Source organism: Equus przewalskii, chromosome 4, assembly GCF_037783145.1.
Source record: "Equus przewalskii isolate Varuska chromosome 4, EquPr2, whole genome shotgun sequence".
Lineage (NCBI taxonomy): Eukaryota > Metazoa > Chordata > Mammalia > Perissodactyla > Equidae > Equus > Equus przewalskii.
The window spans coordinates 6350121-6373897 of record NC_091834.1 but is presented as its reverse complement, the minus strand read 5'-3'; the positions used below and the strand labels follow the sequence as shown (position 1 = coordinate 6373897).

General features: G+C 42.1%; 2 long non-coding RNA genes across 2 annotated transcripts in view; both read right to left on the bottom strand.

Annotated features, from left to right (window-relative positions):
* The window catches only part of LOC139082981 (uncharacterized), a 125902-nt gene that overhangs the window by 35853 nt on the left and 66272 nt on the right, over window positions 1–23777 (bottom strand). The gene's annotated exons all lie outside the window — the stretch shown is intronic.
* LOC139082985 (uncharacterized) overlaps window positions 1–23777 on the bottom strand; it is a 52307-nt gene that overhangs the window by 23066 nt on the left and 5464 nt on the right. The window lies entirely within an intron of this gene.

The window sequence follows — 23777 nt, the reverse complement described above, 5'->3', positions numbered from 1 at the left end:
AGCCACGTTTTGAGCAGTATTTTGAGATGTGAAGACTAGGGATTGGACAAGTCAGGGTGAGGCAGCACAGGTTGACTGTAGCGGTTTGTGTTTATCCTGGAGGCAGAAGTAAGCAAATCACAGTCGAGGCAAAGAAGCTAATGTGACTAGAAAAAAGTGCCACGCTAGGGGTGAAAAAGAGAGAGACGAAATTGGAAGATTCAAGGGGTGAACAAGAAGAAGACTGATGAAGGGTTTTTAATGGGGGGAGAAATACGCCAATCTGATGGAAGATGGGAACACTTCTAATTTACTGATCACCACAGACCCTACCACTACCGCCACGTGCTGCTGTCTCCCCAGAGAGAGACTTGAAGACTGACTTCCGTTTTTGACCGCCTCCTCAAGAAACAGAAATGTCTGCCCTCTCCTCTCCATGGGTCCTGCAGAGCTGAGAGTGAAGCCATGAAGCAATCAGGAAGAGAAGAAGCCCATTGTCCACTGTCTGAGGGTCCCACGCTGGGAGCTCCACACCACCCCTCCACAGCGCCACCTGTCGCTTGCTGGTTGACCTCCCAGGTCAATCACACAAACAACATCGCTGCTGCTTAGCCACCTCTCATTAAGGCAGCAACCTTGCTGAGCTTTACATGCTATCAGAACCATTTCTTTTAAAGCTACCGCTTATGGAAATTGTCAAACATACTCAACAGCAAGGAGAACAGCAAAATGAATCCTCGTGTGCCCGTCACCCAGTGTCTTAGTCCACTTTGGCTGCTGTCCCAGAATACCATAGATCAGGGTGCTTATAAACAACAGGAACTTATTTCTCACAGTTCTGTAGACTGGAGGTCAAGATCAAGGGGGCAGCAAGGTCGGGATCTGGTGAGAGCCCGCTTCCAGGTTCATAGACAGCTGTGTTCGCTTCCAGGTTCATAGACAGCTGTGTTCTCGCTATAACCTCACACTGGGGAAGGGGCAAGGGAGCTCTCTGGAGTCTCTCTTAAAAGGGCACTAATCCCTTTCAGGAGGGACCCACTTTCATGACTGAGTCACTTCCCAAAGGCCCAATCTCCTGAAACTAGCATATTGGGTGTTAAGATTACAACATATGAATTCAGGGTGGATGCAAACAATCCCTCTCTAGCACCCAGCTTTAAGACTATATCAACATTTTGCCCACTGAAGAACCTACTTTTAAGCAGCATTCATTTTTCAAATCGAGACTTTTTCATAAACATGTGTCTAAGCCCCACCTCCAGGAATCCTGTGATCAAGCCGAAGAAAACATAATTTTAAAGAGCTTCACAAGCAATTCCGACGCCCACAAAAAATTGAGAGCCAGTGCTGTAATGCAATGAGAACAAGTGCATGACTCTCACAAGTAAGTGGCACTGAAGAGGGTTTGATAAATAACAGGATACCCAGAAGACGTAAAGGAAAAATGTTGACAGCAGTCTACACGGACAATGTAAATGCCAGGATAGCAAAAGATCACAAAGAAAAGGAAGACAAATGATAGAATGAGAGGAAATATTTTCTTTTCTTTTTTTTTTTTTAAGGAAGATTAGCCCTGAGCTAACTGCTGCCAATCCTGCTCTTTTTGCTGAGGAAGACTGGCCCTGAGCTAACATCCATGCCCATCTTCCTCTACTTTATATGTGGGACGCCTACCACAGCATGGCATGCCAAACGGTGTCATGTCCACACCTGGGATCCGAACCTGCAAAACCCTGGGCCACCAAGAAGCGGAACGTGCACACTTAACTGCTGTGCCACTGGGCTGGCCCCTGAGGGGAAATATTTTCAACATAGATAATATCCTTAATTCATGGAGGGTTCTTATAAATTGGTAATATTTATTTAAAATAGCAGTGTTTGGGGGCTGGCCCAGTGGCGCAGCAGTTAAGTTTGCGTGATCTGCTTTGGCAGCCCAGGTTTCGCCAGTTCAGATCCCACGTGCAGACCTACACACCACTCATCAGGCCGTGCTGTGGCAGGTGTCCCACATATAAAGTAGAGGAAGATGGGCATGGATGTTAGCTCAGGGCCAGTCTTCCTCAGCAAAAAGAGGAGGATTGGCAGCAGATGTTAGCTCAGGGCTGATCTTCCTCAAAAAAATTAAAAAGCAATGTTTGTAAAATCCCCTAGACAAAGTCTATGAACAGGCACAGGCTTTTCAGACTTAGAAGAGACTCTGAAAATGGCTAATAAGTCTATGTATAGGTACTCAGTCTCTTTAGAGGTCAGGAAAATGCCAGTTAAAATGATAAGAAACCATTTCTACCCATTGTATTAGCCAAAATTGAAATGATTCCTAATTTCCCGTGTGGATGGGGTTTTGGGAGGAAGGCCACCCCCTAACAGTGGGACTGACCTGCCGCCAGCTGTTCAGATGCTGATCGGGCACCGTGTACTAAAATGTATAACGGACACACTCTTGGACCCAAAAGTCCTCCTTCACGGCATCCAGCCAGCAGAAATAAAAGGATATGTATATTAAGACATATGTTTCATACTAATATCAGTAATAACATTTGCTGAGTGCTTGCTTACTGTGTGCCAAGAACTGTGCTAAATGTGTCACAAAGGATGTCTGCATTAATCCTCATAACCACTTTGTGAGGTAGTTACAGCTGTCTCATAGGTAAGGACTAAAATTCAGCCCAGTTACATATGTTGCCAAAGGTTTCTTTAAAACGCGCTAGTCACTTTTGGAGTTAGGCCTTGAAACCGATCAATGTGACGGCGGAATTCACGCTCTCAGCCACCACAATGTGCTACCAAACCAGAGACAAAGAGCCAGAAAAGAAAACTAACCCCAATGCCACGATCTGTCTTTACGATGACCTTGACCACTAGAAAGCCAAGATGCCCAGTCCCACTTTGGTTTCACAGTTCAAATCCACTTTGGGGGTGGGGAGCTGGAACAGATATGTTTTCCATAGAAAGAGAAAGAAGTTGTGATGAGAAAGAAGAGACAAGTAATTAATTGTCTGCTGAATGGGTCGCTTGGGAAGAGCTGTCTCCCCAAAGCAAGCTCAGCTTCTCCCTGTGAATGCCTGGTCACAGGATTTCCAGCCACGGACAAGGGGCAGGTCTCCCAAATTTCCCAACAGCAGCAGCCCTGCTGGCCTCTCCCCAGCGGCCCTCCCCAGGCAGAAGTCGAGGGTGTGAGCAACTTCTCCAACTGGCAGAGGTCCGCAGACTCTGAGGATTCTCGGGGCACTGGAAACATGACCTCAGTTTTCCTGGAAAATGACCACTTGTTTATTCCATCTCCTTGGAATTTGGAGAGGATGTCGTGAATGCTGTGTTCTCCCAGGCCCGGGGCTGCCTCTGCCCTGAAACCTCAACCCCTGGTGGAAAGGAGAAGCAGTTTCTAATTCACGGCAGGGTCATTTGCCACCACGTCCCGGGATCCGCGGACAACTCTCCAAAGTCATTTGCTCCTAAGTTTCATGTTCAGAATCTGGGAAAAGATTCCACGGATAAACCATGCACCAGGGCTTTTCCTCTGGGTCCAGAGGAGCCAGGAGCCTGTCTAAGACTATGTTCTCACTTAATGATGCTCCAAAATAGAATTATTTCAAACAACAATCAGTATAAATGAGTCACAAGGACCAATGTAAACAGCGTGTTATAAAGCAAGGATTATGACTAATCTCGTTCTGTGTGCCTGAAACCAATAACAACAACATAAAATAAACAAGTAGCAAGTTTTGACCTGGTAGTCTATTTAAGAGGCCGTGACAACCACAGTCCCCGAGTTGTTTTTTTCTTTTCGCCAACTGTTATTAATAGCTGCTTAACCTAACCTTGTTCTCCCTTCAGACTGCTGGGAGTAAACACACTTCGAACTCGTCCAGACGCCCTGCCTTCCAGCACGATTCTGAACACACGTCCCGCTCAGGCTGAACAACACGGCATTTCCAGATGACTCTCCCCATGCCAAAGTCACTCCAGAAAGTTCCTATTAAATTCTTCCTTCCTTTGCAGGAAAAGTTTCCCTATTACCAGCTTGTCCAAGAAGGCATGATGTGGCTCCCTGGACTCGCCCAAGAGCCCTGAGACCCCGAACAGTCGCATCCTTCCCAGCCTCTGACCAGAACAGAAGGAGGGAAGCCCAGGTTGAAGCGTTAGATGGATGGGAAGCGCTCTGATTCTGGGCAGAATGTTATCTGGGCTCAGATCCCAGCTCTGCCGCTTACTAGCTGTGTGAACCTGAGCGAGACGCTTCACTTCTCCATGCCTCAGTTGTGCCATCTGTAAAATGGGAGCAATGACTGTTCCTCCTTCACAGGTCTGTTGTAAGACGCAAAGGAGAAATTGCGTGTAAAACATACAGCACTTTGCAGAGAGGAAGCACTCAATAAACATCATCCATAGTTGTTTTTTTGTGTCAAGTAAAAATCTCCTCTGATGGACCCTCCCTGACAGTTGGAAGAGTGGTTGAGCCCTTAGCTCTGGCATCTAATAGACTTGGGCTCAAATATCGTTCTACTAGTCACGAGCCATGTGAACTTTGAGTTTTTCCCCTAACCTCTATAAGCCCCTTTCTTCATCTACAAAAATGGAAGTGACTGCAGCGCCCCACTTCTTAGGGCTGTCAGAGGATTATGAGGTAACGCATGCCCTTTTCAATGCCCAGCACATAGTAAGTGTTCAACAAATGTTAGTGGCTGATTTTTTTCATTTTCACTTTATACTTTTTATTTCAACTTCCGCTCGAATCAAGTACTTAGAAATTGAGCACAATTGATTTCCCTACAAAGATTTGCAAGTTTACTGCAGTATTACAGGCAGCGCACTGGTGGGGAGCAAATCCTGGCAAAGGAGTCAGAATATAAGGATGCTGGACAAGACTCTGTCACGGGCCAGCCAAGTGATGTCAGGAAACATCAGATGCTCGGTTTTCCTAACTGTACAATGAGATTAAGACGTCTTCCCTTCCAGAGTGGGAAGATGTTCACGGGGGAACAAATGAAACATGCTTTGTAAACTGTTAAACAATGTGAAAATGTAAGACTTCAGGATAAACGAGGACTTGCTAGAATAAGTATAAATAGGGCATAATATAGACCTGCAAAGCGGTTTCTCCCTTGACTGGAGTGGATTTTTACTTCTCAATAAGTTGAAAGCGGGTAAGAATCTCTTGGGTTGAAGCTGGTTAGAAGGACAGAATTCACTTCTACAACCGTCAGTTAATTAGCACCTGTGCTTTGGGAAAATGATGCCAAGAGAACAGGAAAATAGCTCAGCGTCCAGCATATGGAGAAAGGGCTGGACTTCCCTTCTAAGTGCCAGGCCAAGTCTTTTGGGCATGGATTATGTTTTGGCTTTTATTGGATAATATTCGATTCTTGCTATTTTCATTCTATGTCTCAATAAACTTTCTAACGCAGACAAGTAGCTGAATGTCTAAGAGTCTCTCGGTCTCTTTCTTTGTCTCTCTCTCTCTGAAAATAAACCCATAAACATCAATAGGATGCAGTACGCAAGTGTTCACACTTCTACTAAGAATAAATTGTAATAAAGTCAAGCAAAAACAATCCATAATTATTTCCATTCTTCAAAATTGTAGTCAGTAGGTACTTTTTTCATTTTTCTTTAAAGAAGATACATTTTTTTTCTATTTGAGTTTATGAGTTGTTTTATGGGCGAGAAAATTAAAAGTGATCCAGGATGCGAGAAAATGAATCCGTTTTACCTGTCGCCTTCTCCAGCTCCGCAGACAGCAGCACTGGTGACCCGAATATCCGGCGGTTTGGATCCATGTTAATGTTCTCCTAACATGTCCCATCGTTAGTCCCACGCGCTCGTCCTGACCAGGAAGATGCTTGGAGCAGTCAAAATTTTGATAAAACCCGTGAAACAGGAAGAGGAGGAAATGCTTTCATCTTACAATGAGCAAATCAGTGTGCCAAGAAACTGACGCAGGTCGCCGGCCACGACACGCCAGCCTGCCGGCAGTGTGACACGGGGCGACTTCCTCCTGGGACCTCCATCTAGTGCTCACCTCCCTAGTGACAGAAAAGCTCCAAGGAAAAAAAGTGAGAGAAATCATAAACTGGGTGGCCTTTCCCTTCTCTACCCCGAACCCTGCGCTTGGTCCAGCCTGCATCCGACTGTACCTGCCCAGGAGTCTTCTGCCTTCCTTGCACGTGGGGCAAAGTCATGCTACCTCGGCCACAGCCGGGCTTCTCCCGCGCCCAGGAGAAGCTGTGTCCTTGCTATGTCGTGTTTTCTGTCCACCAAGAGTGGGGAGGGCAACAAAGCATCTTTCCCTCTGTGCGCTCAGAGCCGAGGGCAGAGATGCTCAAGAAATCTGTTGAATTCAGTAGAATCTTATAAGCTATGTGTGCGGGCTGTCCTCAGAGAGATCCCTAACAAGTTTTAAAAGTCCAGTGGAAGGAGAGAGGAAAGAGTCTTTGAAGGCACAGGATTCCCTCAACCAGCCTTAAGAACTTGCAAAGCCAACAGATGGACAGATTCTAAAAGCTCAGAAATGCACAAGGATAAGAGCACATGCTCCTTCCTACAAGCGCCAACAGAAAGCTTTAGCTAAATAAACAATGAAGTAATTTTAGTGTCATCAAAATAAACCTTTTTTTAAAAAAAGAGTGTATGAGCCATAGCTTTAAGCTTGTAAACTGGTTTTTAAAGGGGCACAGGACAGAGGTTAAGAATCATCCGGAAAGTTTACACTCTGAAGCAGCAGTGTACTGGCTAGACACAGAGCCTTTGGGCTCACACAGCTTTAATTCAAATTCTGGTTCTGCCGGTTGATAGCTGTGTGAACTTGCACAAGTTCCTTAACCTCTCTGCGCCTCAACTGCCAGAGGTTTAAAGAGATCATGCTGGTAAAAATGCTTAGCATAGTACCTAGCACATGGTACACAATGAATAAAAGTTTATCGTTGCTATTTTGAAATGATTTGCGTGTTTCTGTGGATGGCCTAAAGGATATTCAAATATTTTGATTTGAATATGGCAAATCCTATATATGGAATCATTTTGTAAAAATTCATGCTTTCTCTCATCTCTCTCCATGCAATTCAGTTCCTCACTTAACAAATATTTTCTGTCACCCATCTGCCAGGCCCTGTCCTAGATCCTGGGGATTCAGCAGGGAACAAAAACCCCTTCCTGTATAGCATTGACTTCGTGTGGGGAGACACAGGAAATAAACATAATAAACAAATAACTTACAGACTATAGCAGGATATGCTCAGTGCTATGAAAAAGGAATCGAGGTAGTAAAAGGCCGGTAGAATGGCCGTCATCAAAAAGATAAGCAAGAACAGGTACTGGCGAGGGTGCAGAGAAAAGGGAACCCTGGTGCACTGTGGGTGGGAAATAAATTGGTGCAGCCACTGTGGAAAACAGAATGGAGGGTCCTCAAATCAGTAAAAATAGAACCACCATAGGATCCAGCCCTGCCACTGCTGAGACTATGTCCAAAGGAAAGGAACATTCTAACTCGAAAAGGTATATGCACGCCATGCTCACGGCCGCATCATTCACAACAGCCAAGACACGGGAACAAGCTGCAGTGGCCATCGATGGATGACGGGGTAAAGAACCTGTGGTGTAGACATAGATAATGGAATATTATTCAGCCAGGAAAAAAAAACAAGGAAATCCTGGCATTTGCAACAACATGGATGGACCTTGGGGGCGTTATGCTAAGTAAAATAAGTCAGACAGAGAAAGACAAATACCCTACGATTTAACTTATATCTAGAATCTAAAAAACCCAAGCCGAAAAATGATACATGAGTTACAGCAATGCAGTCACGTCAGCAAAACTCTCCTTTGAGAAAAAAACAGTGCTGAGCGTCTCTATGAACCACATGATTTTAGAACATGCTATATTTAAGTGTCCCATCCCTAAGACCAGCCACACAACAGAACGTGGTGCTTCCTTGAAGGGTGTGGTAGCCAAGATGGCCCCCAGTGATGGTCACCTCCTGGTAATCATGCCCCCCACACTGAATGAGAGTGGAATAAAGGAGAAGTGACCACATGTGACGCCCCAAAGCCAGGCCATAACGGCATTGCTGTGCCAGGTTGTCCTCTCAGATCCCTCACTCTGAGGGGAGCGGCAGCCGTGTCACGAGGACCCTGAGCGATCCTGTGGAGAGCCCACGTGAAGGTGAAGTGAGGCCCCGCCAACAGCTGGCACCGACTTGCCAGCCTGGGGAGTGCAGGCACATCCTCTCGTCCCAGTCTGGCCTTCAACGCCCCCGAGCCCCAGCAGACCTCTGACTGCAGCTTCCTGGGAAACCTTGAGCCAGAACCAGCCAGCCAAGCTGCTCCTGAATTCCTGGCCCTCGGAAACTCTGAGGACCCTTGTTCTCTGCTAAGTGTTGGGGCGCTTTGTTATACAGCAATAAGTACATAATAAAAGGGGACATTCTGGGTGCTCTCCCAGCCTCACGTCTAGAAACCCATTAACACTCACACCAGTCCCATGACGTAAGCACTATTCAGTAGCCTCATATTTAAAAAAAAACAAAGAAAACGAGGCTCTGAGAAGTTAAGTCCTTGGCCAGCGCCACTCAGTCAACAAGCAGAGCAGCCGGGGAGGGAGCAGGGCGGCCTGGCTCCGGGGTTTGTGCTAGTGGCCACCGCGCCACCCTGCCCTGGGCATGGGAGTGGCCTTGAGAAGAAAGTATTTGTATTTCTTAACTTATTCTGAATAATACTTTGTACCCTAAAAAATTTCCTCTCGGCTTTGGCCTGTAAGCACAGGACTTTTTTTAGACATTGACTCCAGTTCGGGACGCAGTTTTTCACTCAGAGTAAACACTGCTGTCTTCCAGAAAACACAATTTTATGAAATATCATTGGGAAAAAGCGGTCAGTGATCAAAACTGCACTGCCCCGCCAAGCTGTTCAGGAGCACGCAGGCTCTGGCAAGCGAGGCGGACCTCTCCCGGCCCGTGAGCAATGTCGATCCGCGCTCAGTGGACGTGTGGGGTGTTGTGGAGGAAATAGAAAAACGGCTGGCAAGGCTTCTTCCTTGATTCCCCCCACCCTAGTCAATCTGCGTAATTTGGCATTTGTTAACGCTATCTTGCATTTTTGGCCTTTTCTGTTACCCATCTCCCTAGTTCAATGATCAGCTCTTTGAGAGAAAGACTAATAGCTTACATCTCTTCTAACATTCGTAGTACCTTGCGTACAGTAGGCTCCCAAACCTTTGCTTATTTATTTCAAGCCTTCAAATATAGAAATCATTCTATTTGTTCCCTGAGCGCTCCAGATTCCACATGGCATCCATCATTTCTGTGCTGAGAGTCGGTCAACGCACCCCGTCAGGCTGGAAATACAGGGGCAGAATGACAGTGTCCCAAGGGCTCGAGTGGTGTCCAAGAGAACCCACTCAAACCTTAAGGCTACTATACTCTGTTCTGAAGCCCCCACTTTAGAAGAAAGATCAGCAAACTGGAGCCACCCAGAGAAAGGTGACTGGAGGAAGAAGGGTCCAGAACCCTAACAGTGAAGAAGGCTGGAAGGTGCAGAGATGGTTAATTTGGAGAAGACCATGCTTAGAACATGTGCACAAGCATTTGAGACGGCGGCCGGGGAAAGGAGGGGCATGCTAATTCTGGCTCAGGGACACCAGCCGTCTCCACTGAGCCTATCCACTGTGGCTATCAGGAATAGAGTCAGGTGGGCAAATATGTTTGGAAAATGCCACAAAGGCAATTTCCCTCTGAGATTCACAAAACGCGTTAGCACACACAAGATTCTGAGAAAACCTTCTCAGAAGGAAACCTTTGCTAGCATTTATTTACTATACTTTGGGTCCACCACAATCCTCTCATTCATTTCCCCGTATTAATTTCTGTTAACATCCCACACTCAGAACATTAGGAGAATCTGCCGTAAGAAACAGAACTGCGGCTGGTTTTCAGAAATCCTCGGGAGGTAGATTTTGACACAAGATCTAATCTTTCCCACCATTCAGGCTGGGCTGCCTTGTGAGGTCAGGAGATCTTTGCCACTGAATTGTTCAAAACAGACCCGACGCTGTGAAAAATCATGTATCAGTCCTGAGATTCTGTGATAAGTTGCAGGAAAGAGAAGGAATTTCCGTGTTGTGGTTTCCATACTCAGCTGGTCCGTCTGAAATGAGGAGACTCCACTTCCTTAGAAATAATGAGTCTCCTTATTCTTGTGCCCCAATTACACTTACAGCATTATAATTACTTATAAACATGTCTGTCCCTCTAGACCGTGACTCTCGGCCTGGAGAGCAGTCTACCAGCTCCTCAGCTGTGAAGTAGAAATGATGATAGCACACACACCATAGAGTTATTGTAAATATCAAATGAGTTATTTCATGTAAATCACTTTGAAGAGTGTCTGGCGCTGCTCAACAGATTTAGCAAATATTTTTGTAACTATATATGTGGGGGCAGGAAGAACTTTGAGAACTCCTGCATTAGACATTAAATTCTGTGAGATTTCAGTCTATTTCTTATCCATTTTTGTCCTCATCACCTATTACCATTCTAGATACATAGGAGGCACTTAATAAAGGCTCATAAAATGGAGGGAGGAAGGGAGGGAGGAAGTGAAGGAGGAAGGGAAGGGTGAGTGAATACTTGGATGGATGGATGAATAGTTGGATGGGCTGGATAGATGGATGGATGGATGGATGAATAGTTGGATGGGCTCGATAGACGGATGGATGAATAGTCGGATGGGCTGGCTGGATGGATGGATGGATGGATGGATGGATAAATACTTGTATGGACCCTACAGATGGTTAGATGGATGGAAGGATGGGGGGATGGAGGGATGGGGGGATGGGGAGTGAGTGGATGGGTGGGTGAGTGGGTAAGTGGATGAATGAGTGAATGAGTGGAATGGTCTTGTCCCCATTTTGGTATCTCTTGAGGGTGTCTGCATGGGATGGCCCATCAAAATCTTTCTCCAAGCCCACTGCACAGTTGCAGGCCTTCAGTAAGGGGTTCCTCTCTCCCTCCCTTTTTAGGAGACCTGTAGATTTAGAGCAAGCCTTCTCAATTTTTTCCACTGAAGTACCCCTATCCATGCAGGAGAGTGATCAGAACCTCCCCTGCCTCCTGGAATCTTGGGGTATGGTCTAAGGTAACCCAAGGCTCAGTATTTTTTCTGATTTTTGTGTTAAAATTCAGCAAAACTTGCATCTTATATCATAATATATCTGTTTGCTTTTAAACAGTGTTTTACATTTTTACCAACAGGTACAATTGATGTTCCACAATATGCTGTGTTCGTCCTGTGGCTTCCAGCCCCTCTGACACACTGATATGTACCCTCAAGAGGTATGTATCCCTCCGGGTCCAGAAACCTAACAAACTTCTCTGGCTCCCATCACCCGAATCCACTTGCTCTGTTTTGTTTGTTCTATGTGTGTACTTACACCCTGGAATTTGATGCTTCAGATCCATTTTTGTCCCTGTCAATAATAAATCCCTAGCAACATCCTGGAAGGCAAGGAATTTATCGCATTTACTGATGTATTTGCCTTGAGGGATAAAGGGAGAAGACACACACTTGGAGTCTAAGGATTTTCTGCCTGACAAAGAAAAATGACCATTTATATGCTTTTTAAAGTAACGGTTCTCAATTTGAATACTACTACGCATGAAGACCAGTTAGCATGAAAGATCTTTAGAGGCTTTTAAAGGCTATATTACACAAGAGATAAATGCTTGAATTCTAATTGGCTCAAAAGTGTTCTTTTACTCACAAAGATGTGTTATAATTTCAAAAAACAGCCTAGGCTGCTCACCACTCCTCAAGCCATGCTGTGGCAGCATCCCACATACAAAACAGAGGAAGATAGGCACAGATGTTAGCTCAGGGCCAATCTTCCTCAGCAAAAAATAAACAAAAACAGGCCAGGACTTCATCCTGATAAGTGTTTTCTGTTTCCAAGTTTATTTGAAAAGTTTCTCTTTATTGGCTTCATGGTAGCACGCCATCCCTTCTGTGCCTGCATCAGATAATTCTCTGGTCTATCCAGACTCCCTCTGCATTGAACCTCCTACTGGAGAATCAGGATTTCACTTGCAAGAACTGTATCAAAAAGCCAAGGCCCAAAGAAATCTTAGACTTGATAAGGGAATGTAGAAAATGATTTCTTAAAGAAATAACCTCTGTCTATACTTTCTGATCCTCCCTTATCTGGCCTATAGATAAGATTTCCTTCTCCATTCTCACAGGAAGGGCGGAGCTTTCCAACCCTCACACCTAGCCCAGCTCCCAAGACCCCAGCCGGAGCCAAAGCCCCAGCCTCCCCACTCAGCCAGAAGGGAAGATGGCAAGAAGACCCTCCAACTGAGGTTGGCTCTAAGGAGTAATTTTCCCTGGTGTTTCTTTCATCAAGGCCTTTATGAATGGCAGAATCTGGGAACTTCTGGCTCTAACCAAGTTGGAGTAACAGGGACTGTATTTACCCTGGCTCCTGAAACAACTTACAAAAGAAAATAATATGTGTAACTGATTTACAAGACTCTGGACACCAGGAGACAAGGAAAGTGATCTCTTAGAGACAAGAAATGAACCCAGGGGAGCTTGACAAATTCTCAATTAAAGGAAGGCAGCTGAAAGGTCAAGAAGATCACGGCGACTGGAATTCCCATGATTTGCATGCAGGGCCGAGCACCACGGAGGAGTGAAACACACAAACAGAGAAGGAGCTCCAGAGATCTGCGAGGGTCCCCCTTGAGGATTCAGCAGAGTAGTGATCCGAGCATGTGTGTGAGGAACTATGTGAAAGGGTTAAAGGAGACAGGACCTAAAACACATGCAGCCCCAGGGTTAGTGCCAATTCCTGCCAACCAGACTACAAAACGTTGTAATTCTTGGGATGTGTGGGAGACACTCAAATGTGCCATGCATCAGTAGTCAGTGGTGAGGAATAGTGAGCCTAAACTAAAGGCAGTTCTGGTTTTGCCTGAGAAATGTTAAAAGCAAGCTCTGCAAGGATCAAACAGTTCCACATAAATGAACTACATCCCAGAAGAAAGATCAAGAATACTCATAAAACTATCCAGTCCCCAACAAGGTAAAATTTATAATATCCAGCATCCAATCAAAAATCACTAGACATGCAAAGAAGTAGAAAACTACAATCCACTCTAAGGAGGAAAACCAATCAATTGAAGCCAACCCAGAATGGATACAGATGTTAGAATTAGCAGAAAAGGACATTAAAATAATTATTATAACTATATTCCTTATGTTTAGAAAGCCAGAGGGAATATTGAACATGTTAAGTAGAGGCATGGGAAATATTTTAAAAAGACCGAACTTCCAGAGATGAAAATTATAACATTTGTGATGAAGAATAACACTAGATGGGATTAAAAGCATATTAAACATTACAGAAAAGATTAGTGAATTTAAACACACAGTAGTAGAAGCTATCTGAAATAAAACAGAGAGAAGAAAGACAAATATAAACAAAAAGGGCATCACTGAACCACAGAAAACGTCAAATGGTCTAATATATATATAACTGGGGTCTCCAAGGAGAGAAAAGAGAGGGAGAAACAGAAAAATACATGAATAAATCATAGTTGCAATTTTTCAAAATTTGATCAAAATTATAAACAGATCCAAGAAGTTCCACAAACTCCTTGTACAAGCACAAGAAACATGAATAAAACTATATCTATCAAATTTCTGAAAACCAGTGTTAAAGGGAAAATCTCAAAGCTAGACAGAGAAAAAAGACACTTTATAATCAGAGGAACAAAGATAAGCATGAAGGCAGATTTTTTTTTAGAAACGGTGTAAGTTAGCCAACAATGAAGCAACATCTTTAAAGTACTGAAAGGAAAAAATTGTCTATAACCTGTGAAAACATCTGTCAAAATATAAGTGAAATAACGACATTGAGGCATACAAAAGTAGAAAGACATTAGCAGATCCACACCACAAAAATGATAAAGCAAGTCCTTCAGGAAGGTCAGGATAAGGAAAGGAAGGAATGGAATGGAAATGAGGCCAAATGGAAATGTGGATCCACATAAAAGATTGAACACCGCTGAAAACAGTAACTACATTGGTAAGATTTTTTTCCTTTTTTTTTAAATTTGTTTGATTTTTTTTTTTTTTTTTGAGAAAGATTAGCCCTGCACTAACATCTGCTGCCAATCCTCCTCTTTTTGCTGAGGAAGACTGGCCCTGAGCAAACATCCATGCCCATCTTCCTCTAATTTATATGTGGGACACCTACCACAGCATGGCTTGTTAAGTGGTGCCATGTCCACACCCAGGATCCAAACCAGTGAACCCCAGGCTGCCGAAGCGGAATGCGTGCACTTAACCACTGCACCACCGGGCCAGCCCCTAAGATTTTTTTTTCTTATTATCTAGCTCTTTAAAAGACAACTGCCTGTTTAAAATGGATAATAAATCATGACTCAGGGGGGTTGAATCCCAAGAATGCAAGGTTAATTTAACATTCAAGAATCAATCTATATTTTATAAATATAATTCACCGTATTCACTAAAATGAAAAAAGCACATAATCATCTCAATAGATGCAGAAAAAATGTTTAACAAAATCCAACATCATTTCTGATAAAAACTGAGCAAACTAGAAATAGGAAGGAACTTTCTTAATCAGAAAAGGGGCATCTATGAAAAACCTGTCACTAACATCATACATAACGGGGAAAGAATGAATTCATATGGAAATGCAAAGGACGCAGGATAAACAACTTGGAAAAAGAACAATAAAATTCAAAGAGTAATACCACCTGATTTCAATGTTTATTATAAAGCTACAGATATTAAGTCAGTGTGTTACTAGTGTAAAGACAAATTGATCAATGGAACAGCATAGAGAATCTAGAAAAAGATCCGTACATGTGTGGACAACTGATTTTTGACAAAGGTGCAAAAGTAATTAGAGGAGAAAGGATGGTCTTCCTGATAAATGATGCTGAAACAATTGTATATCCATATGCAAAAAAAAAGGACTTTGACCCACAGATCACACCATATTCAAGTATTAAATCAAAACTAATCATATACCCAAATGTAAACCTAAAACTGAAAAAACTTCCAGAAGGAAACCTAGGAGAAAATCTTTGTGAACTTGCATTAGGTGAAGATTTCTTAGCTATACTACTAAATCCACAATCATAAATGGAAAAAAATCATAAATCAGACTTCATTAAAAATAAAAACTTCTGCTCTTTGAAGGATACTCTTAAGAATGAAAAGACTTGGGACCAGCCCTGTGGCCTAGTGGTTAAGTTCAGTGCCCTCCACTTTGGCAGCCTGGGTTCAGTTCCCAGGCATGGACCTACACCACTTGTCAGTGGCCATGCTGTGGTGGTGACCCACATACAAAAAGAGGAAGATTGGCACAGATGTTAGCTCAGGGTGACTCTTCCTCAGCAAAAAAAAAAAAAAAAAAAAGACTGAAAAGACAAATTAGAGACTGGGAGAAAATATTTACAAATCATATATTCAATAAAGGACTTACATCCAGAACATATAATGAGCTCTCAAAACTCAGTACCAAGAAAACAACCAATCATAAAAAACAGGCAAAAGGTTTGAACAGACACTTCACCAAAGAAGATATAAAGATGGCAAATCAACACATTTAGAAAAAGATGTTCAACATCATTAGGCATTAGGGAAATGCAAATTCCAGTTACAAAGAAATACCAGTATATACCTATTTAAAAAGGCTAAAGTTTTAAAAACTAAACATCCTAAGGTTGATATGGTGTGAAGAAACTGGAACTCTCATGCACTGATAGTGGGAATGTAAAATGGAGCAACTATTTTGGAAAACAATATAAAGTTCCCTAAAATGTTAAACATATCCTGACCATATGATCCAGCCATTCCACTCCCACACATTTAGCCAAGAAATGAGCGCAGACATCCACACGAAGACCTGCATGTAAATGTTCTAGCAGCTTTGTCTGGAATAGCCCAAAACTAAGAACAACCCGAATGCCTATCAGCAGGTGAATGGAGAAAGCAACTGTGGGATAGCCACGCAATGGAATACTACTCAGCAATGAAAAGGAGTGAGCCATTGATACACACAACAATGTGGATGAACCTCAAAATAATTAAACCGACTGAAGTAAGTCACACAAATACACAAACTATGATTCCATGTCTTTAAAATTCTTTATGGTGCAAACTAATCTACAGTGACAGAAAGTTGATCGTTGGTTGCCTGGGGATTAAGGTGGGGGGAGGGGAGGAAGAGATTACAAGGGTGATGGATGTGTTACCTTGATTTTGGTGATAGTTTCATGGACATATACATATGTAAAAACTTATCAAATTGTATAACTTAAAATGTGTAGTTTATTGTATGTCATTTACACCTCAATGGAGCTATTGAAAAACAAAAGTGAAAAGAGAATAAATGCTATCTTGATTAAACCAGTAAAACTAAGAAAAGGGAAAAAGAGGAATCAGCAAACTAAAATAAACATAAGTTAGCAGAAGTAAAGTGAGCAGGATGAGTTTTCATTAAATGTAAATAAACTGGATTAACCCACTGTTGATGGAAATAATCCACAATCAATCTATAAATAAAAATTGGGATGAGTTTATTATGAGCCAGGTCAGAGGACTATAGCCCGGGGCCTTCCTTCCCCAAGGAAGGAAGGGCACCAAGGAAGTGGGGTGTACAGAGTGGTTATATAACATCTTGGAACAAACAGCAAACATCACATATCACAGGAATATCTTTTACTGCCATCACTAGATGCCTAGCTGGCACAGCAGGTCAGTGCTCAGCAGGTCAGTGGTCACAAGGTGAGCACAGCAGGTCAGTAATTAATCCTTAGTTTCCAGGAAGAGATGCTTATCCTTAAAGAAACATGGAGAGGAGTTATATCCCTATCTTTAAGGGCATCATTCATTGTCTTTGGAACATTGTAAATGTTTAAAGCAGATGTACAATGCATGGTCAACAGGCCATGTCAGGCCCTTTTGGAAAAATAAGGTCAGGCCAAATTAGTTTTAAATCAAATGGTTTCTTCATATATTCCAGTATATCCTGTTCTTTTATTTATCATTTTCCCCCTTTTGATCACTATCTTTCGATAGAAAATATTGATGATCAAAATATTGTCCCTCCGGCCGGCCTGGTGGAACAGTGGTTAAGTTCACACATTCCGCTTCGGTGGCCCAGGGTTCATCAGTTCGGATACCGGGTGTGGACATGGCACCACTTGTCAAGCCATGCTGTGATAGGCATCCCACATATAAAGTAGAGGAAGATGGGCACATGTTAGCTCAGGGCCAGTCTTCCTCAGCAAAAAGAGGAGGATTGGCAGCAGATGTTAGCTCAGGGCTAATCTTCCTCAAAAAAAATATATATATTGTCCCTCGGTACCAGGGTGGTTGCTGCCTGCCCTGGGTTCATCATGTCCCTCAGTGCTAGGCTTCCATCTCATTAATTTGCCCAGTTATCCATGTTGGGGGTAAACAGTCAGACAAACATAGAGGTATATATTAACGGAGGAAGCATTTCGTAGGTTATGTAATTTTTCAATTAATTTTAGGTTGGTGCACAAACGTTGTAGTTGTGCTTTGACATGACTCCTCATGCTCACATTGTTCACAGTTATAGAATGGGTACAGTAACAATGATGACAATTCAATATTCGAAAGATTAGTTTCCAAATGAGTTCCCTGGCATAGTCTTTATCAGAATTCCAGGGAGTAATAGAAATAGGAATTGCAATCTGGATCAAAAAAGGGAACCAATGCCTGAAGGGGGCCAACCAAAGAAATCAAGACTGGGTGTAGGATCGCTTAAGGCATTCACCTGCTCTTTCATGCTTTAGCAGAGATGACACATTGGAACTTTCATCAGGTACAAAAACACAGCATTCAGTGCGAATGATTGCACATGTACCACCTGGAAATGCAGTTAGAATATCTAAGGCCATTTTATTTTGAAGAACAGGCTTCCTCATTTAAAGACATTTCAGTATTTAATGAGGCTATTCCTGCTTGACTGTCATTAAAGGCTTAACAAGTAAATTTAGTCAGAGTTTCTAGATGTGATATGACATCTTCTAGCCCCAAGGAGGAGCAAACATAGCCACTAGGTGGCCAGACCAGTGGAACGCACTGGGGCGGAAGCCAAGGCCACAGGTTTGTCCCACGTAACTACTGAGTTTCATCAGGAGCTGCTCGATAAATGCCTGGCCTTCAAACCAGTCTGTTCCAAATCAATCACTTTCTTTAAGTATGATGGTATTCTGAAAACCTTAAATGAACAAGGTATAAAATAGGTAGAAAGTGGCTTAAGTATTACAAACTTTGAGTGAAGAGACAGAAGGTTGGGAAAACAGGCCTGGTCTGGAGTCTTGGGACAGCTGTCTACAACCGATACCGTCTTCCTCCGATCGTGGTTTGGAGATATTTGCTTTGGTCAGTTGAAGTCAGGTATCAGAAATAGGAACTGAAACCCCCTCAGATGGAAAAGGCTTTTTTTTTTTTTTTTAATGAGAAATGCGAATCCATGAGTCTATGCCTTTTGATTCTGCAGCACATGAATTGGTTAAAAGGACCTAATATGGTCCTTTCCAACAGGGCTGCAAAGAGTCTTTTATTTGGTGTCTTTTCCAATAAACAGAATCTCAAAGTTGTAGTTCACGATCCTAAAAGTCTTGTCTCCCAGGAGCTCAGTGTGAAAAGAATCAGCTACCAGTCTCTTTTTTCTTTTAAGCGTCTTAATGAGACCTTAACAATAATTAAGATGTCTCCTTCAGGCAGAGCTGGTTCATACACTCCTTTGTCTAATTCATAGCCCGTCCAGTTATCTTGAGAGGGGACAGCTGATGTTTACCAAAAGGTGTAGATCCAAGATTGAGAAGTACAAGCAGAAGGGCTTTTTCCATGAAGAGATTAAATGCTTTTGAAAGCTTTACCAATTGAGTTTTGATTGTGCCATTAGTTAAAATGTTGCATTATTGGCCAAATGTCACAAATAGATTTAATTATTTGTACAATGAAATGAGCTCCTCGGTCACTGTGTAACTCAACAGGAATTCCTCAAAGAGGAATTATCCTTTCCAATAATAATTTACCTAAAATCGTGGCTCTTCTGCAAGAAAAGGCCTCAACCCAATGTGAGAACATACAGATCATTACAAGATATACTTATCCTTTAGATGGTGGCATTTGAACAAAGTCCGATAGCCATACTTCCAAGGGTCCCTTAGGAAAGGGAAAGTGGCCTTGTGACCTATGAAATAGCTTCCCTTGATTATACTTTGGGCATATAACACAATGACTTTAGGCTGTATGAGGCACTGTGGGAGAAAATTTCCAAAAGTATCATTTCCCCCCAAATCATCTTTTCAGGTGCCCAATGGGTTAATTGGCGTACATGCTGGAGCAGTGGCAATTGTGCTCTAATGGGCACTACATTTTTTTTTTTTAATCTTCCAAACCACATCTTCATTGTGGTGTCAAAAATTCCCCTTTTGTTGCCACCTTTGTTTCTCTTCTTCCTTGGTGATTTCTTGAGCCTGAAGAAGGAAACTTTTTACTGTGTTAGCAGAGTTAATAGAAAACAGTGGGCATTCTCAAGGCTGGACAGCATACCAGCTTGATAATGTCCTTGCTTATCTCTTAAGTAAGACCCATCTGTAAACCAAATTAGATAATAGAACGCAGGTGTGGTTGTTTTCTTCTTGTGGTGCTGGACGCAAGGTAGAAGGGTTAAGACAGCAAAAAACATTTACCTACATAACATAACCTAAGAAGGTTTGTCATCATCTACTTGACAATGTTCCCCATGCAATTTAGCTACCAAACAAGCCTAATTAGTTCAGTATCTCCCTCTTTTTATTTATTTACTTATTGCAGTAACATTGTATTATAACATTATATAGCTTTCAGATGTACATCGTAATATATTTCAAATTCTGCGTAGATTACATGTTCACCACCCAAAAACTAATTATAGTCCATCACCTCACATGTGAGCCTAATCACCCCTTTTGCCCTCCCCCCCCTCCCCTATGGTAACCACCAATCCAATCTTTGTTGCTATGTGTTTGTTTGTCATTGTTTTTATCTCCTACTTATGAGTGAGATCATGCAGTATTTGCCTTTCTCCCTCTGACTTATTTCACTCAGCATAATACCCTCAAGGTCCATCCATGTTGTCACAAATGGTAGGATTCCATCATTTCTTATAGCTGAGTAGTATTCCATAGTGTATGTGTACCACATCTTCTTTATCCATTCGTCCCTTGATGGGCACCTAGGTTGCTTCCAAGTCTTGGCTATTGTGAATAATGCTGCAGTGAACATAGGGGTGCATGTATCTTTATGCCTTTGTGTTTTCAAGTTCTTTGGATAAATACCCAGCAGTGGGATAGCTGGATCATATGGTAGATCTATTTTTAATTTTCTGAGGATATCCATACTGCTTTCCATAGTGGTTGTACCAGTTTGCACTCCCACCGGAGTGAAGTGATACCTCATTGTAGTTTTGACAACAAAAAAACCAACATCCAATTAAAAAATGGGCAAAAGATCTGAACAGACATTTCTCCAGAGAAGATATACGGATGGCCAATAGGCACATGAAAAGATGCTCAACATCATTAGCTATCAGGGAAATGTAAATCTCCCTCTTTATAGGAAGAGAGAACAAATTTCTTTAAGAAGACTCAGGGGCCCTCTGAAAAGTCTCAGAGAAATTTTTAAATCAAAAGTAAGATTTCATTTAGGATATGAACTTTGGGGAGCTCGTCAAAAATATCAAAAGGTTTTAAACACTTGGTCAAACAAGATTAAGTGTTTGCTGATCTTCTGTCACTATGAAACAACAGTTAGTTACCCATTTAACCAAAGTGAGACTCATTCAAATGTAAAGAAAACTTTCTATAATCTCTTTATCAAGAGGAGACTAAAAGTCTAGGGAAATTATCCTTTTGAGAGAAAACTGAATTTTAATTTTTCTACCAGCTTACTTTTGATATTTACTCAATTAAATTTATTTTAATCTTAGCTAACCTGATCATGCACAAAACTCTTTCTGGAGGGTTCTTTTTCCACAAACCTTCTATAACTTTCTTTTTACAGTCAGAATTTATCCTATGCTTTCTTTCTTTCCTAGTACTGCAGGACAAATTCATTTTTATTATCAAAACAAATAAAAATATCCTCGCTTCTTAAATCTTTTTTCACTAAAAACATATATCTTACTTTCCTGGACTTTTTTATGTTTTCCTTATTGGTTTTTAGTAACTTTAATCATACATTAATTACAAGTTTTATAACTCTGACAGACCTTAATTTTTAGTGGAAATTATGAAGTAAGCAATTATAAACTGTCTTTTACATTAGCATTCTGTGGCTTGGCAAATTTATACTTTGTATAATTTCTAGAAACATGCTACTTCACAGCCTGATTTTTCAATAAAATAAAGACTTCTTTACTAGTAGACCCAAACATCTTTTGGTTTCTCTGTAATAAGCAGCCAAAAGCAGACAAACCGATATTTAATAATTAACATCTAATATTTATCTTATTTGGAAATGATCTAGATACTCAACAAATTTTATCATTTAACTCCATTAGCAAAACTCTAAAGTTTCAAGTTACCAAAAGGTTTTGCAATTATTTTAAGTATATACACCATAACACATAATTATTGTTAAAAATGTCACCCACCACTCTTATCTTTTTCACATCATTTAGTTTGCTTGTTTCCATACTGATAACTCTGAAGACATGTTTATTTTAATCAAACCAACAAACTTAAATAAGCTTTCACTTGCCAAAGATTGTTTTATATCATGTTAACTCGAAGGCCATTTGGGTTCCTTTCCATCACGTTTATATAAGCACTTACGTTGAGCCAATTAAATAGAGTTCTTTAGAAATTATACCATCCGTAGATAAGATCTCACGCATATATAGCATACACATAGACACACAGAGAGACCCCACAGCTATTATGAGTCAGGTGCAGTAATATAAAGCTCACTGGTTACGAGACAATAATTGAACCCAAATTCTGTTTTAAGCTTTTTCTACTAATATTTGTCAAGAAGACACTGAGGACGCCAGACTTTGGGTGCGGGTGCTCTTCAGGCCGTTTTTCTTCCTTTTCCCCTTTCTTTCCCTCCAGTCTTAGGAGCTGGGGATGGGCTAGTCAGCAGTTCCTCGAGACGCAAGGCGACGAGCCCCTTCGAGACAAAGGAAACGGGTGGACTCTGAACGGCTCCTAGAGCTGCTTTCCAGCTTTGCAAATGTTTCTAAGTTGAAGACAGTTGTGTTTAATTTCCCAGAAATTTGGGTTGTAACTTAAATGACATTATCGATGGATCTACCTGTCCAACTACGGTACCATAATTTGCTTCTTTCCCTCTGAGTGCTTAGTTTTATTTTAACTTAGGGAAGAAAGCCTAAAAATTCTTATCGAGCTCTGAATATCAGCTTCCAGTTTGGCTGAATTTCTGACCCTAAGTTGCTAAATCCTTTCAAATATCTTGTTGGGTTTCAGCCGGGACAAACAGTAACTACCTGGCTGTGTTGAACAGTTCCAGTAATCTTTAATGTAGTGGTTTCCCAGAAAGTCTCTCAGAGTCTAACTTTGGGAGTAGATTACAGGGGGATCTGTAACACTATGGCCTAATACATTTTCCTTCCAGTACCTTTTATTTTTTATTTATTTTTATTTTTTTGAGGAAGATTAGCCCTGAGCTAACATCCTCGGCCAATCCTCCTCTTTTTGCTGAGGAAGATTGGCCCTGAGCTAATATCTGCCACCAATCCTCTTCTTTTTGCTGAGGAAGACTGGCCCTGAGTTAACATCTGTGCCCATCTTCCTCTATTTTATATGTGGGACGCTGCCACAGCATGGCTTGATAAGTGGTACGTAGGTCCACACCCGGGATCTGAACTGGCCAACCCCAGGCCACCAAAGTAGAGCACGTGAACTTAACCACTACACCACCAGGCCAGCCCCACCTTTCAGTACCTTTTATAACAATTTTCTACTAGCATTTTGCAACAAAACTTTCAATAAGGTTATTTTGGAATTTTGAAGTCTTCGCTCTTAAGGGCACTTCTTAAATGATCTTATCTAATCAGAACGTTCTTTTTTTTTTTTTTTTTTTTAAAGATTCTGCTATCTTCTGTACTATAGATGCTCATTTTTTTTTAATGATTGGCACCTGAGCTAACAACTGTTGCCAATCTTTTTTTTTTTTTTCTGCTTTATCTCCCAAAACCATCCCCCCCATACATAGTTGTATATCCCAGTTGCAGGTCCTTCTAGTTGTGGGATGTGGGACGCGACCTCAACGTGGCCTGACGAGCGGTCCATGTCTGCGCCTAGGATCCAAACCCTGGGCCGCTGCAGCGGAGCGCGTGAATTCAACCACTCGGCCACAGAGCCGGCCCCAGAACGTTCCTCCTAATGACCAATATAACTCCCCTGAAGCTGGCAGCAGCTTGGCAGGACCCTCAGCCATGAACAGAGTGCAACCCACATTTCTGTCTGACTGTCTCACCACAAAATGGGGTGCATTTTTGTTTGACCGTATTGTGGTACCCCAACCTGACAGTTATTAAACTAAGCCCTCAGGACACAAAACAAGCCAGGTCGAGTTTTTTTTTTTCCTGTTCTTTGTAAATATTTACAGCGCCTGGAACCTTTAGTTTTTGAGCAATTGTGCCAGAAGTTGGCGAGCTCAACTCTTTAAAAGTTTCTATTACCTGACTCTTCAGAAAGACCCCACAGTGGCCACCGTGATTTTAA